This window comes from Homalodisca vitripennis, chromosome 3 (genome assembly GCF_021130785.1).
Source record: "Homalodisca vitripennis isolate AUS2020 chromosome 3, UT_GWSS_2.1, whole genome shotgun sequence".
Lineage (NCBI taxonomy): Eukaryota > Metazoa > Arthropoda > Insecta > Hemiptera > Cicadellidae > Homalodisca > Homalodisca vitripennis.
In genome coordinates, this window is record NC_060209.1 from 183,137,527 (window position 1) to 183,155,539 (window position 18,013).

General features: G+C 35.4%; 1 protein-coding gene across 2 annotated transcripts in view; it reads right to left on the reverse strand.

Annotated features, from left to right (window-relative positions):
• The window catches only part of LOC124357831 (protein inscuteable homolog), an 85,843-nt gene extending 69,231 nt beyond the window's left edge, over window positions 1-16,612 (reverse strand). For both annotated transcript variants that reach the window (XM_046809895.1, XM_046809894.1), the window contains exon 1: window positions 16,474-16,612. The gene's annotated coding sequence lies outside the window, so the exon portion shown is untranslated. The remainder of the gene's footprint in view (window positions 1-16,473) is intronic.
• Between the last annotated feature and the right edge of the window lie 1,401 nt (window positions 16,613-18,013).

Sequence of the window (18,013 nt, forward strand, 5' to 3'; positions counted from 1 at the left end):
AATTTAGGTATTATCTCGAGGGAAGTTTTACCTTTTCCACCAGAAGTGTAAGGTAGGCGTCATCGATGCCTAGGGGCATTTCCGAACGGTACTTTTCCGACGTCAGATCGCGTTGGAAGATCTGGCACGTGTTCCTAAGTCGGGAAAGTACAGATCGGAAATGCCCCTGGACATCGATGGCACCTACCCTGCACTTCTGGTGAAAGAAGAAAAATATCCCTCGAGATATGCCTAAATTCAATCCCAGACCACGTGAGCGCTCGTAAAGGTCAACTTTAACTTTGGCACTACTAGTAACATATTTATGGTGATCTAGTATAATTTATCTACCTCAGTGCGCTGTATAATAGTGGGTCGGTATAATAACAATTACCGGTAGTTTACCTTGTCGTGGTGGTGATACATCCACCACTTGTTCTGTATTGATGACTCGATCGATCTCACCCGATCCCCGTAGCCTCGCATCATTAGGAGCATGCGCACTTGTTCACTTAAACACTCCATTTCAACGTAAAGTATCACAAAACACGTCTTAACTTTGTTAATTCCAACCAGAAACTGATCATGATACTGGACTTCTTCGAAACTGATAAGATAAGGGAGGCCTGCCCTGCAGCTGGTAATATCTGTAAAACAGGTTTTGAGATTGTAAGGAAAGTAGTTGTCTAGTTATTGGAGCTTCTGAATGTGGATGTTTATGTTTTGCCTCAATTAATTTCAATGAGCTGCCATTTTGTACTGGGTTGAGATACAAAGGTCTAGTTTCCACTGTTCTTTATCTTTTATCAAGCCCTTTAAGTGGCACTTATTGGGTCTTTACATTTAACAATTTTGAGCCACCCCCGCCCCCCAAATAAATCTCATTTTTGGGAAATGTGCAAAGTTGTAACAGTGACTAAAACGTTCACTTCTTTTTCCTAGAATGGTGTCCCTACTTCAATGATTACATAGTATAATTTACTATGTAATCATTGCCCTACTTCCATCCCTCCATCTTTATCCATCAAAAACTAAACAGAGTGCATCCATACTTTTAACTCACACTGTACACACTGTTCCTTCAATACAGACGCGACGACTTTTACCAAGTGATTAAAGTAACTAACAGTAAACAAACTGTTGTCAGCTGCTGATCTGTCACGGTATTCAGGGACTGGTTGATAAATAACGGTCCTGTTATCAGCAGGTGGTCGCTGTTATCGATCTAAATACCACGCTTAGACGACCGCTCTCGATAAACCACGAATCAATCAATGCCTGAACAGAATTCGAGGAATACTACCTTGATTAAATTCTTAGCATTATATTTTAAGCCTACATACTTTGAAGACGCAATTGCTCTTGCTCTATTTTATTCACTGGCAGCAATATAAAATACAATCACTGCTAACTAAAGTAATAAGTTTTAAGAGCATTACTTTATTCAATAGGATGATCCTCCACATGATAAGAAATTAATATGATAATGCAAGCTTCAAGGATTGTAATTTAATGTAGTATTAGGAGCCAGGTGTGTAGAACTAATATAATTTAATTGCATTGATCCACACTCCCCTACGACTGTCTCTGAATGAGTAGACCCTGCATTAATTAAGGGTGAGCCTGGCTTTTAAGGGAAATTTATGGGCTGAACAGGCCTTAAACTCCGCTTTAAAAAGATACGCTATTACAACTGTCCTATACATTAACTTAATTAAAATCCCAACGGTTTATACGCGCAAATTATACGGATAAATTAATGGCTTGAATTCCACTAATACGTTTATTAAATCAATTGCTATTTTTTTCAAGCGCTTCCGCAATTAGATTCTCGTAGTCTAGATTACTATAAATAACCGTGTATTATATTATTATAGATCATAATTTGTATTAATAATCTGTATTTATATAGGAAAACATCTTCCACAATGATATAGTGTGGAAGCCTTGAATATTATTAAGTAGAGTATATTTATGTATGAGATCCTTAAAAATACTTGTCAAAAGTGTACACTACGCATAATATAGCAATGCACAACTCCAAATTAGTCCATAACTCGTTTCCTTCCCTAAGGAAGATTTCGTTTTCTACATAAGTGTAAACAATTTGGACAATTTTGAATGTTTTTACTCGGGTTTGAACATTTTTATTTATTTTTTTTTTATTTCAATATGGTACCTAACACAATTAATTTCTAAAGTGTCTGCAATAAAACAGTATTAAAGAGTCGCTATACTGGTTGCCATTTTAATTTTAGATCTTTAATAAAACTATTGTCCTGTTTTAACTTCAAAATCTTTTACGACCTTACATTTAGTTGTAGAATTAAGGCAGATGCCTCAGAGATATCTCCCATACTTCTAAGAGCATAAGGGCAAAAGTTATTTAAAATTTAATATTGTTCTTATGGGTAAATCTCAAGGTCTCTTGAGAAGCCAACAAATACACGAGCACCAAAGAATTTTTTATCACGAGTTACTTAGTTTTTACCAGTAATAACATTAAAATTAGGAAGGTTAATAAAAGAATAAAACATTTTAGCCTCATCTCTAAAAACAAAGTATAAGGCATAAGAGTCAACAGCTACTCTGTCTACAGACAGATATCGGTTGGCCGAGTGAGCGTACTTGTAGGATGACGCGACGCTACATTACGCGAAGTGCGACGGAAGTACGCCAGCTGAGTCACGGTTGGCCACGGAAGTGTAATAGCGACGGCATTCCTGACTCATTGTTGGGAGAAATAGGAGATTGCTCACAACTTCAAGGCTAGGCTCATATTTGCGACACAGCCAGTGAACGGAGACGAGGGCGGGCCACTTTCATCTTTAACGATTCTAGGCAGGAATGACAGTCTTAGTTGCGGTGTGCTAAGAGGTGCAACAGAAAAGCTCCATTTTGTTCAATGTGAAGAGGAGGAACAACACCGCGATAATTCAGATCACTTGTGGTACGCCGCAAGAGATAAATCGTACTTAACAATTCGGAGGCTTTAAACCTCGGCGATCGGAAGATAAAAGGAAGCGTGGGATACTTTTGTTACAGCCTGCGTAAAATCTGGTGATAACCAGTCGTCGACAGATTCCTGAGCTTTTTTCTTTCGTAATCGTCAGACAAACCGCTGAGAGCAACGTCAGACAAACACCGGTCGATAATTTCTTGTAGTTAATGATATACCACGCGACACGAAACAAGCGCTTACCGCCTGATCTATGGTGTAATATCGGGGAAAACGAGTCTTCGGTGAGATGCGGACAAATCATCTTCAAAAGCACCTTTGCTTTACCGTCAGGAATTCTGTTATCTCTTTGACGGATCTAGCTAATTACTCCGGTCGCCAACGAACACCGGAAGAAGCTCCGATGGTGCTGGCAGGCTGAGATAAATCAAGTGCAAGGATACTGTAATCTAAAAGTACCATAAATCTGCAGTCGCAAGTGCCTCGAGCGCGTCGTGTTTCTTATCTACAGATGACAACCAATTTCATAGTCCACTCCCTCCCCCTCGAGACCTTATCTGGACCCATCTTTCTTGCAGAAACCGAGCGAATCAGGTGTAGCGGACAGAAAATGCAGAGTCGATAATGTTTTCAAGATTGCGATTTGAGATATATACTTACACAAAACACACGATGACTTTACAAACAACTCACACGTTTCTTTAATTTAAATTTAGTGTACTTGACAACATTTTAAAATTCGAGCCTAAAGATCGCTTTCAAAATTTCAAGAAGCGTCTTTTCTAAATTATAAATCTAGATAAAGAAGGCATTTAGTGCATTTGTTTTAAAATTACTATGAAAGTTATTTAAATTTCTTTGAAACTACGGACTTCAAATTCTTGGCGATTTAAATAAGTGTAAAACTACTTTAACGTAGTCACATCATTATGGTCCTTAAATATCCGTTCTTCATTACTATATTATTTAAACAAATCAAACAAGCGTTTAAATAAGATCTCAGTACATAAAAACATACAATTTATGTATATTCAACACTGATGGCAAACTGTTAAAATCCTGTTTACACTATCAAATCATCCGTCGCCGATAACAAATCCTAAACTAATAATTTAAATACCTCAAAGTTTATTTTATTGAGTAGTTCTATAATTAGATTGTAACGCATTACATGACTGATGTCTATAATAAATGAACTAATGTCATTACAAAGTGTGAAAGGGTTAACCACTCTCATAATTGGATTGGCTAGTTATAGGGTTTCCCAAGTCCCTAATCAATATATATACGTGACGTAAATTGAAATCGTATCATGTTATATCACTCTAACAAATCACTGTTCGACAACATTGCGAAAAAATTAAAGTTTGTTCAGTTAGGCGAGGGCATGGAAGCTAAACGACTTTTTACAGTATTCTTTATTACAAAACTATAAATCGTTTCATACTACAACTTCACATTAACACAAGTATTATACCCGATGGTTTCGGAAATTTTATCCCGGAAGAAATATACCGTGGAAATTCGCGCGTAAACTATTCAACCGATTGTACGGAAATTTTAGATGGACTTTCTTACGGTCACTGGGATGAATATAGTCCTATTCTTATTTCGAAAATCCCTTCGGGCTACGCCCCACCAGCCACGTAACAAAAAATCCCATCTTGGTCTCTAAAGTTGTGAAATATTAACTAAAAAAGCATGTCTAATGTAATCAAATGTTTTGTGTAAACATAATTCATTATTTACATTTTTTTTACTTGTATAGTGAGTAAATCAACCATAATAATAAATAACCATTATTTCTCATGCTGTTTTAAATTTCAGCGATTGGATAAGTACTCATTTACATTATAAAATGTTCTGAAACCAGATGGTCAGAATTTAACTCTGTAGACTCCCTTTAAAGCAGTCGGAAAGAACTATGCTAGATGAAAGTTTGCTGGACTGTTACTAATATGTTAGAAATATTTTTCTGTTTATAACGATACAAACGAGTAGTATAATTGTTAATGTACTTTTAACTATACATTCTGATTAATTACTAATCATTAGATATAAAAGACAAAGTTAATATATAACTTTTACTATCAATTTAAAAATTGAAATAAAATCCATCTTAGTTCTCTTTGAACAGAAATAGGCTTCTCTGATCTGTAATACAGATTGTCTTGATCGGGAAAGAGGCAAAATCAGTTATGGAACAAAAAATACTAAGATTGGAATAAATCACAATGATCATAAAGTATACACTTTTAAACATATTTTTTGATCGTGGAAAGAAGGTAAACTCAACATGGGCATCAGAAATATAATTCACCGGAAGTGCTCATATAGATGCAAAACATACGAAATTGCGTGCGAATCAACGGGCAACTGCTAGTAAGACAATAAAATAGAACAATAAACAAATTCTGCACTGTGTGTAGTAAAAGATCGTTTTTGGCGGAAACCTAGTTTTTATAATGAACTTAACTGGCTCGACAAAGCAAAATGCATCTACCACAGATGCAAGCTGACCGCTATGAATCACAAAAGGACAGGGAATCAATCCAGACAGGACGTCCTTGTTTAATATAATCCCAAAAGCGAGAGTATCCCAGTGCCACCCAGTTTCGAAAACAGTTTGGCGCCATAATGCTCTTGTCACCGAGGTATAATCGCATCAGTGCGCCGCGACCACGGCCTCATCTATATTCAAAGCTCCTAGACATATCCGCGGCTCGCTCGCTCGGACGCGTTTTGACGCGATGCTTAGAAAGTAAAAAGTCTATCCAGTTTGATTTTACTGGATATATTGATTACCTAGTTCACAAAACAACATTAATGCAAGCCGTTGATACATGGACACGTTATCTTATTAATAAATAATTCATTCCCTCTAAGAAAAACTGTCCTGCCACGTCTCTTTTACACACTCAATCGTTCAATACGTAACATGTGCCTTTAGAATCCGGCTGTTAAACGACCTTGAGGTTTTCCCTATAGGACAATGTTAAACCTTATGCACTCCTACGCCCTTAATTTTGACCGTAGCATTACGGCAGATGTCTCATTCTAAAGGTACGTACGAGTACTAACGCTTTTTATGATTTTTATGAGTATACTTTTAAAATATTTAAACCGTGAAATACATAAAAGTTTGAGAATTTTCCGTGGATAACCTCTAAAAATATCGAAATAAACATAAAACAGTTCAGTTGCATGTGAATTATATCTGTTAAATGAGACATCTCCCATAATTATTGGACTAAAAATAAGTTCGTACAAATTTTAAATTATTCGTATGGACCTTTTACTTCTTCTATGGGGCGGCCTATTGCCATGCACTTAAGCCTCAAGGGCCTTTTGCGCACCCCGGAAGCACACAATGAGGTCTAACGTATGATTTCAGCAGTTCCACAAACCGCCGAAAACAACCTATCAGGTCTTCCTGGAGAAATTCGCCACCCTTGTCCACTGCCAAATATGGCATACCGCTCCCTTGCTATTGCAGGACAATCAAAGAGCAAGTGTTCGGCAGTTTCATCCTGCTCCTCACACATTCTACAAAGCAGATCCTCCCGAAGGATGCCGACTCTGTGAAGATTCTTCCTCAGGTGACCATGTCCCGTGATCAGACCTATAACCTGAGAAGTCATCAATCTACTTAGTGAAAAGGTCAGACGCCACAGTAGGACCATTCTGTTCATTCTCATACCCGGATGCAACCTCCACCTTCTCTCATGTTCAGCGCGAACCCATTTCGAGACAGCCCCAAAGGATTTACACCTTGAAAAACCGCAGAACGGTTGAGGACCTTTCATAATTGACGCTGAGCCTCGGTTGGCCAGGGTATAAGTCTACAATCAAATGGCCGTCAGGACAGACTCTGAAGATACTGATAGCGATAGAAACATTCTTAAAATTGTCTTCACATTATAATTACTGTATGTCTGAAGTGAGAAAGACTTAAGTATGTCCAAGACCGTAGCTACATTTGGACCACAGAGTAATAATGTTATATAGAGTAATAATACATTACTCTATGGCTGAATTCTCAGAGTACTCGGTGCCCTGATTATCATAGTAGATATTAGTGCAGCCTTAAACAACAATTGATTTGCACTAAAATGAACAACATTTTTTATCAAATGTTCATTATCTACAATTACTGAACTTGGTCTACGTAGTAAATGTTTTGCTTTGCCTCTCAATAAAACTCTAAAAAGTCAACTCACTCATAATTCAATTTGTTTTCAATATGCTAACCTCGAACTTACTTTTTTTATTTATTTAATTTAGGATTTCCAGATATTTGAATATTTATTTGATCACCTTTAGTTTGGTCATGCTGTTTGAATAGTGGTTGTTATTGGTAATAATTACCTAATTGTGTTAATTATTACATCTCTGGTCACTGATAGCGAATAAGCTTGAAGGTGATAAAAGTGAGTGAGACATAATTTAATTGCACCGGCCAACTTGAGTGATGGTTCCACAGTTCAGTATGAAAATTGAAAAACTGAAGCCACAAATATTCAGTTCCACCACAAAACCGCAAAACTTTCACTTTCAGCTTCATGTGGCAAAAGAAAGTCATGCGCTTGGTAAAGTGTAAATGGACTAATCCACAGAAAATCATACCCAACAGTGTAATCACTTTAAACATTTAGTAATTTTCTGCACTAATTATAAATATTTTACAAACCAAAGTCAATTTGTATTTAAATTGAGATATAATTGCTAAACTGCATTATCTAGAAATCAAATTGTAATTTAAATAATTGGTGTCTTCTGGATTTAGATTGTTATGATGTGACCTTACAACTACACATTGTTACACCTGTGCATGTACAATATACACTAGACAGTACAAAAGAGCTACTGCTTTGATTACAATTGTGTTTTGTTGAGTCATTCAAATCCGCGGTCGATGACATTGTATGAAGTATGTCATAATAATTATTTGTACATTCAAATGTTGGTAAACACCAATTGTTTATCTCCTTTGAGGATTCTTTTTACGAGTTTCTTCTTTATTGCTGGCTTTCATTTTACTCCTTTTATTAATTAGGGGAACAGACGAAAACTGTAAACAAAACCTAATTTGTGTTAAAGAAATCATCAATAACGACGTGAACAATTTCAGACCAGTGATAACGCAGATATGACTGTCATCAAGGATTTAAGGTTTAAACTCAGTTGAAACCTTTCAAGATCATGGCCTTGGGGATGGAGATCCATCTTCATTCAAGAAGATTTTTCGGCCAAATATGATTCCACTGCGAGGCCAAAATATTTCAATATATAAATTGTGTTAGCAATTTTTTGACGCGGTTTGAACAGGAAACTTTATACTCATGATACCGATCGTACCACGTGAGCATAAGAATTAAGATAACAAAGTTAAGTATCAAATTAATGTTTTATTCAATGTATCAGTCACTCCTTCCTTCTCAATGTCACCCCTACCACTCACCGCCCCCTCGCTCTATCTTTACAAGTACCTTTTTCTGTTGGATTAGCTCCAGAATTTTTGGAGGTTTCCTGAAGTGCATCCAAAACAAATCGGAATTCAAGCTGAAATTGAAGGAGCACTTGGTGGCGGGCGTTTCCGCTGAGTGGGAGATATTTTAGCGTAGATGTATTACATTTGCCAAAAACAAATTTGAGCGAGTCAGAATAATTAATTGGAAAGTTAAATTACGTAAAGTCGTGCAGAGAATATTTTAAGGAACTTGAATTTCTAACTTTGTCCTGCCTCTACATATTCGACGTGATCATGCACTGCAGATCAAAATGCACTTGGTCCGTGGTGAGGACATTCAGTGATATGAGACAAGAGGCAGGGACAACTATCGAGCCCAACATCACAGGTTGACGCTTACGCAGCATCTGCCACAAGTTGGTGTCAGATTGATCAATAAGTTCCCGGAAAGTATAAAGAACTCCAACAATAAAAACCAATTCAAAACTCGTATAAAACGCCTATTGGAGTCTAGTGCGTTCTACTCTGTCGATGAGTTCATGATGAGCCGCTGGGATTTAAGAGAGGTATAGGATGTGTGGAAGTGTATGTTTGAGTGCGTGTGTGAATGAATGACTATTTACAAATAATGGTTTACTGACAATGACGATGCACTATACAATTGTAAAAATGTAATAAAATATGATTTGATTTGACATTTATTTACGCTTTAAACCATCTTAATTGGATTCCACTCTTTAGGCTGATTTCTTTGATCGTTGAATAAATCTAAGCACCTTTTCGTTTTTAACTATCGACTTTGTTATAACAATTTTAAGATATTGACACTGTCATGCAACTTGTCGGTCTTATACGGCAATAAATGTATTTGTATTTGGTTATGTCTTGACTTCTATAAGAAACAATGAATAGCGAAGGACTAACAAGCAGTTTAAGTTATAGCAAAGGCACACGCAATAAATATTCCGACCCTTGAGTACAAATTTAGTTAGTTCATTTAGCGTAGCGTGCGGCGCCGTGCCGGACGATGCAGAGCCTGGGGTGTTCCAGAGAGTGCGCAGGCGCAGTGCGATGCGCGTGCCGTGCGCCATATGTGCGCAGTTACCGGTAGTACGGCTGCTGGAGGGAGGTCGCCCTCCAGTGATCTCGGTAACGACAACATCCCCCAGCTCGTCCTTCCTGGCCTCTTGTCACCTTTGTAACCGCAACGGTCGTGTCAAGGAGGTGTCACCGTCAAGTATGGTTGTAGGGACCAGCGGACTTATTTCTGTTATTGTCGAAAGAGGAAATTACATCCAAATAAAATCGTTAGATTTGATTTGAGAGACCAACGGACTCGTTTCTGTTATGGTACAAAGAGGAAATTACATCCAAATCAAATCGTTTGATGTGATTTGAGAGACCAGAGGGCTCAGTTTCTTGTTATTGTACAAAGAGGAAATTACATTCAAATCAAATCGTTTAATGTAATCTGAGAGACCAGAGGGACTCGTTTCTGTCATTGTATTAAAGAGGAAATTACATTAAAATTAAAATTTAATCGTTTGATTTTATTTGAGACCAACGGACTCTTTTCTGTCATTGTATTAAAGAGGAAATTACATTCAAATTAAAATTAAATCGTTTGATTTTATTTGAGACCAACGGACTCTTTTCTGTTATTTTATTAAAGAGGAAATTACATTCAAATTCATATCAAATCGTTTTATTTGATTTGAGAGACCAGCGGACTCTTTTCTGTTATTGCATTAAAGAGGAAATTGCATTCAAGTTCAAATCAAATCGTTTGTACTTTGCACTCTGGTACTTTGGTGTTCTGACAAAAGGATTTACTTTTGAATTTAAATCTAAAATTTTTACACTTATAAGAAATTAAAACAAGCTAAACAGAATAAATATCATAAGTTATTGAGTGTGTTGAGTGTAAAGTTAGAGAGTGTAATAACGGAATAATATTATTTTTTACGTTTGTGCAAAATAACAAAGTATTCTGCATGGCCCCTACGTGTTTATTCATTTTTACGTGGAACAACATTCACGGTAAAGTCTAATTACTTGCAGATAAACATTTAAAGATAATTCGGTCCAGATCCTTCGTTCCCACAATTCAGTGTCAGTCGGTACTAGTAACTCGTCAACCTCGTTAAAACCGGACTCGTGTGTTAAGAAAATACCGAGCTCAAATTGGCAAATCAAGTTTTTTATGAGTACTACGCAAAGCAACACTCGCACTCGTAAAGCAACGTCGCTCTCTTGTTGTTGACGGAATAACCGTTTAACGATAAGATAGGTTATCTGCAGGGATTGGGCTTATCGGGATATACCATCTGTTGGTGACTACACTACAGTACAGCTACTGTGCAGGTCCTGGAAGTACCAGTAACGACTGCCTGGTGAGTCGCGTGGGCGGCGGCGGTGATTGCGGATCCGGATCACTACAACATTATCGGCTATTGTAGTACAGCTGTGTCACTACAGACCAGGTGGGCATGCACGCGTCTGTCTTTACACACCTGGACACCCCTTCCCCTTACACCCGCGCCTGTTATTCGGTCTGGGTATATGTTCCGTTTTGGCCCACTTCTGTCCATCAATTCGTGCAATAGTTTTGTCGATACTTTCATAAATTGTTTGTGTTTATTCCGAATTGTAAAAGTTAACACACACTGTTTTAAGCAATACTGTAGTCAAAGACAAGGACGTACCCAGCGAGGAGGTCCAAGGGGTCCGGACGCCCCCGCCCCAATTTGCAATTTTGTTTAATTGCTCTTTTAGCAAGCGATTATTATTATTATTATTTAAATAATTCAGTGTTGCTGACATGTACTAATGAGAGATCGTTCTCAACAATGAAAGAGTTCTTTTAAGGAACAAAATGGGGGAATGAGCGGTTTACTGCACTTTCCTTATTTTCTGTCCACCACGAAAAAATATCACTCCTCTTAACCCCCAAAATTTTTTCCTAGCTACGTTCTTGGTCAAAGAAATACATATTTATCGTTCAAAATTACAGTAAATAAAATATTTTGAGCGGGCCAAGTTATTAATGAAATTGAATAAAGAATACCAACATAATAATCATGATTTAATTTATTAACTCTGCGCTGTTTGACTTTTATCCAGGGAGAGGATACATGTTAATACGACACTTATGTCAGATCACTGAATATAATAAATAATAATTTGTTGGAATCGCTTCAATATAGTCTTAAATTTGTAACCAAGTCCGAAAATCACTGAACGGTTAAAGAAGTTTGTGAATAATATTGATAAACATCGGTCAGTATTCAAACAAAATTGTTCAAAACGTGGACATCCTTACTTATAAAATAATATGTTTTTAAATGCAGAATCAAAATCACGATTAATAGAAAATAAGCACTACTGTGCTTATATAGAAAATATGTGCTCAGATAGAAAATCTGAGTACAACAAGAACTAATACAGGAACTCTTTCCTTCCATATTTTCCTGCGAGGTTGACAACAACAAAACGGTCACTGTCATTGCGTGAATAAGAAATGACGTCATCGGCTCAAACAATACCGAGTGACGCGTCATCGAATAATGTGAAGGGTCGACTTACTGGTGAACCTGCTGATTTGTCCGTAACAATATACCTATAACAATTTTCATAAACGAAGTAATGAAATACAAATTGAACATGAATTCAAGCATTTAAATGAAACTGTGTTATAACTATGAAGGCCTACCTAGAATGTTTTACCGATGGCCGTACAACAATTTATACGGGGTAGTACTTTTTAGAAGATAATTAAATTTGTATAAATAGGTATGACGTATGAGTACTTGACCTATGACCATACATACGGTACCTACTACTGAGTACTTCGACCTATATCATTATCTGATCAAGAACGGTTTCCATATAAGTATGACCTAGTAATGTGCGAGGATACTTACAATGATCCTTTGTAGATTGCCAAATCGTAGATTCCGAAATATCAAATATTGTGTCTTTTATTTCAGTTCTGCTGTTATTAATATTGTTTAAATGTTAAAAATATGAGAATTTGAGATTGAATTGTTTATAATGGAAGAAGAGTGTATGCCTGTGTTGTGGAATCAAAAAAAAGGTTCTAGCTCTCCCTTATTGGGCGACGCCCAACTCAATCAGAACTCATTCGAGTGCAGTAGGTTTTACGATTTGGCATTCAGCATGAGATGAACCCAAAACTGAATTGCCACTCTTCTGCATGGTCGTATAGTACAAAACAGCGAAGTGTTATAAAAATAAACATTGTTTTTTCATCCCCGCTGCTTCATCAAGAGACGCCTGATCAAGTATTGAAATATTTTAAATAACGTACTTTAAATTATGTACTTTTTTGGAAAAACCTCAAATCGAAAATAATATTTCGTAATGATAAGTACATACAAGTATTTAATAAAGGCTACTTAGGAAAAACTATGTCAGAATTGTTTTTATGAATTCACTCTTATCTCATATTTATATTTACTTTATAATATTCACAACAGTAACAATTATTCATGGAACGTTGTTAAAATTTAAAATTATTTACTTTTTGGAAAAATTAAATTAAAATCTTAAAATGGTAACATAAAGTCTGGAAAATAACACTTCTCCAAGCACTAGGTCAATTATGAGAGATCCCAGGGCAAATGCATAAACGTATGTTCATGTTACATATCCGTATTTCGAAACGGTTTGAGATAAAAAGTTCTTTAAATTCAGCAGTTACTATGAGTATACCTATTTTCAGCATGATTTAAAATGGTAATGTAAAATTGTTGATTTGACATGGAATGACCCGACTGTTGAATAAAGCAGAGAAGGGAAATGTATATCGAAGTAGAACGCCGAAACTCACGCTAGCGGTCTACATGGAATCCGCAATTTCGTTACCACAGCTAACACAGTTTTCCAGCGTTTCGTCGGCGATTCGTGGCTCGTGTGAAATCGCTCTAAGCGACGAGCCGCGTCCGAGCGAGCGAGCCGCGGATATGTCTAGGAGCTTTGAATATAGATGAGGCCGTGGTCGCGGCGCACTGATGCGATTATACCTCGGTGACAAGAGCATTATGGCGCCAAACTATTTTCGAAACTGGGTGGCACTGGGATACTCTCGCTTTTGGGATTATATTAAACAAGGACGTCCTGTCTGGAGCGATCCCTGTCCTTTTGTGATTCATAGCGGTCAGCTTGAACTGGGTATTATTTACACCATTATACTGTCTAACTAAGTTCACGCCTACAAAGTGCATCGAGGTACTTTACAGCACTTTGTAGTTACGTGAAAAGTTATACCCAATATGCTTTAGGTTTGCCACATTCCTATTTACCTTTTTGAGCGAGTTGCATTTTTTCGGTTGGTGTTAAAACACGATTTGTCTTTGATGAGTTGGATATTACTTTGATCCCTCCTCACCAACTGAGTAAAGCAGAAGTAAAAGGAGAAATTTCCTTATTGACCAAAAACGTTATTTTATGCTTGGATTATTTTCTTTTTTTACTTAAAAGTCCTTAATTCATTCGATCAAAGGTTTTGAAGAGCGAAGGGAAGATTCTATGGACATCTGATCTAAATTACATACAGTAAAAAACAAATGAAAAGTAACTGGAAAATTGAGATTAACGTCAAAATAATCATCAATTATACGTAGCTGTGATTTGTTAAAGTTGATTTTCAGTGCTACACTAATAAAAACATCAATTAAAATAATAGGCTACATATTTATTTAACATTTGGATGGAAAGATAAAAATTACATAATTTATATACTTAATGTTAACGACGATATTCTTTAATCGAATGGTTCTTAGTTAATATGTACAGTATAAATATGACGACATTGTCATATCAGTAGTTGGAAGGCCGGCTGGCTGAAGCAAATAAATTGAATAGCTCATAAAAGAGGCCAAAACAATAATAATTGTCATACATTTAAACTTTACGATAGCCTACTCGATTTTAAGAAACTGTATATAAGTAATGTTACAATTTGCTTTTGACACCCGATGTACATTTTCCAAAGATTTGCAGTACTGTAGTTCCAAAATAATTGAAACTCTCTATACTGTTGAAATATTTAAAATTTCAACTATCGAGTTTTATAAACCAGATCTCGTTAGATTTTTAGGTACACTTGTAAACTTTTAAAAGTTTTACCTCAAATTGTAGTTTAGTCTTAAAATATTTCATTTTATAACTATTCAATACACGTTTTACAACAGTGTAATTATTTGGCTTTCTAAGCCTGCAGGCTAAATAATAAAAAGCGAATATAATAATAACGAACTAAATATATTAAAATTTATATTTTTTCATTGGGCACGTAAAAATAAAAACCAATACTGACACAGATGGGCAAACAATAAATTAAGCATTTCCTATGTAAGTTATTGTTGGACAGTGCCTAAATTTTAACTCATTAAACAAAAAATATTCTTAGTATATATAACAGATCGCAAAGTAGACCTATGGATTCGCAGAGGGTGAACGAACTTGCAAATTAAAACTACAGTTTAGGAATATTTCTCAGTATTAAATGTCATGTTTTATAGCTTTACTGCCACATATTTAATGAAAGTCGACACCAAAATCATAATAAAAGCTGTCACGAAATACAAATCTTTCTGTCTTACACGAAAATATTCACGGGAACTGGCAATATAAATGTATTTTAATAATTGTGCGACAACACGAATATTATGAATGTGGAAGGTTTGATAACTCTGATTATTTCAGCTGATTAAGTTTCAGCTCGACAACTTTGTAAAGTTTTAACCATTACGGAATATAGTAGACATGTAGTTGTGAAGTCTAAAGCCTACGGCTCTTAAATATGAGGTAATCTAGTCCGACGTTCCTCCTCTCAGAACAGGTTTACCTCATTAGTCCGATGTTTTGGCGATCTATACATGACCGATGGGCTCCAAGAGCGGACCTGGCCACTTTTTGTGCGTGCAAAATTATTAAAATTCGACCGATATAAACGACGATACCACTTTAATGTCGGATGGTTCTTATTTAGTGTGTACAGTATAATGGTTATCAGTTTAAATCGATTGTTAAAGAAAATAATGAGTATCTGATTTGTTTCCAGAGTGGTTATCGTACAGTGCGGAGTTGGTATCAATTAGGCCCATTGCAGTTGCAGTCGACCGTACATTTTTATTTCATATATGGCTAGTAAATTACGCAGTGCTGAACTTTTAAATTTAATCGAATATAAAAATGAATCGTTTGGAAATATTTGACTTATTTTCAAGCCAGTCAATAACTTATTGATTTTCAACTAAACAGCAATTAATTATAAATATATCTATTTCCCGGTACGCTGAAAAATGCAGATCTAAAATAGTCCAGGTTAAGTTTTACACGTTAGAATGTTTTGATTTAAGTTTATTTCGTTTAAAAGGATTATAAATACATCATTAATAACCAATTGCTGATATTTAATAATAAAGACACTGTTCTGTTGTAAGATATAACATAAATAAAATTGAGTACATTTATTTGATTCATTAATACAATGTAAGGGTTAATATAATATCCTACAGATTACATTCTCTAGCACACGCTTTTTTATAAAAGTGAGCAAAGCTAGAAACGTGTTACGAAAATTAGTTAACACTCGTTGTTACAAAATTTTGCACTGAACTATTAAAAGTTTGTAAATTAATGGCCATCTAAGTTAATGATAACGTCAAAGATGTATTGCAAACCAATTTTATTTTTGTTTTTAAATCTTATTGGTCCAAATTTTATTTATTTATTTATGAAATCAAAGTAGTTAATAAATACCGAATATTCTATACCTTATTCACGTAATTTTTAAAAGTTGTTTTAGAATTACTTATAAAAGTATAATGGAGTATATGGTGTAAAGTACATTTAATAACTTTTAAATGCTATAAAATAATAATTTCGTGACATAGCCTATTTACTATTTATATCTTTTCAATGAATCAAATAAATATGTACCAACATTTTAATTGTGTAAAATTACAAAAATATTAAATATTTAGACGAATTTATTAACTAAGAGTTTATTAGTTATTGTTTAAATAAAAAGACTTACGAGATTTGTGTTAAGCCAGGAACAACGTACAAACACTTTCACAGTCACTTCGTGATAATTGCAAAAACAACTTTGATTAAAATTTGCCGCACAATCACATTAGATGCTAACCACCTCTTCAAACAGCCAGGAGCAAATGAAAACTGCCGCCACTCCGATATGTTCCCGTCTTAGTTACACAGCGCTCCGACAGAGCGCAGGCTTGCATGTGCGAGAAGCAACTAAATCATACTTTTGCCGCAAAAGCAGCACACGAAAGGGAACAAGCCAGCAGCAAACAAAAATAAACGTATTGAACCACACTAGTATATTCTGTGAGTTCTGTGTTTGGATTAATTTATAACAGGTCTTAAATAAATTAATGTAAAGAAAAGAGAATTTCACTTTAAAACGTTAAAGTAATGAATCTCTTACAAGTTACGAGAGTTCCATTACACACAACGAAACAGAAAACACATTATAGCAAGTAATAGAAAAAAAGTTCAGTAACCCGATTATCATCGTGTACCTCTGGGCATATTATTGTTATAGAAGTAACGTTTGGATGGAAGCACTGGGAAGTTTCTATTTTGTTGGGGCCGATAGAGAAGTTACCTTTTTCATATTAAGAAGCATTTTACAAAACACATAACATAAAATACATAATAAAAACGTACATAAAATATCGAAAGGGATAAGTTGATAATAGTTTATATGTATACTTCTGTGCGCATTTTTAATTGCAGAGTTCTTGTCATTTTAGCTAAAAAAAAGTGAAGGTTAATGGAATCCATTACACAGTTGAGTTAGTATTCAATAATATAAAATCTAATAGACACACACCTCTCGTATTTAAGATAACTAAAAAATTATACATACCAAGTTCAGCTCTTTATACTTGCCTCTTATATATATATATATATATATATATATATATGTGTGTGTGTGTGTGTGTGTGTGTGTGTGTGTGTGTGTGTGTGTGTGTGTGTGTGTGTGTGTGTGTGTGTGTGTGTGTGTGTGTGTGTGTGACGCTATTTAAGTACACTGTAATAAAATTACAACTTTAAACGCTAAAAACAATTTCAGATATTAAAGTTCAAGTAAAGTATACAATTTTGATAATAGTCTACGTTCCTATGTGATAAAAAAAACAATTATAAACTGTTTCAAACCTAGTGATATTTTATTATTGTCTCTCTTGTTTTAAATAACACAATCGTTTGGATGGGAACAACAGATAGCAATGATGAATTTGATGTTTCAAATTAAAATCTTTTATCACCGTAAAAAATATACATTATATGGTAAAAGTCAGCCATTTAATATAACACTTTGCAATCATACCACAGTGTTACATTCACACATACAAATTTTGCACTCATTCTCTCCAGTCACTCGCCAATGTACACCATCTTTAACTCCAGTGTCTGTTTTCAAAATGGGTGGTCTCCCAGTTATACATGCCAAAAACTTGCCGAAATTATAAAATGCCATTCCAGTTGTCTCTGCCTTTTGTCCCATGTCCATGCACGTCAAGGCCCATAATCCAGGGTACATTTGG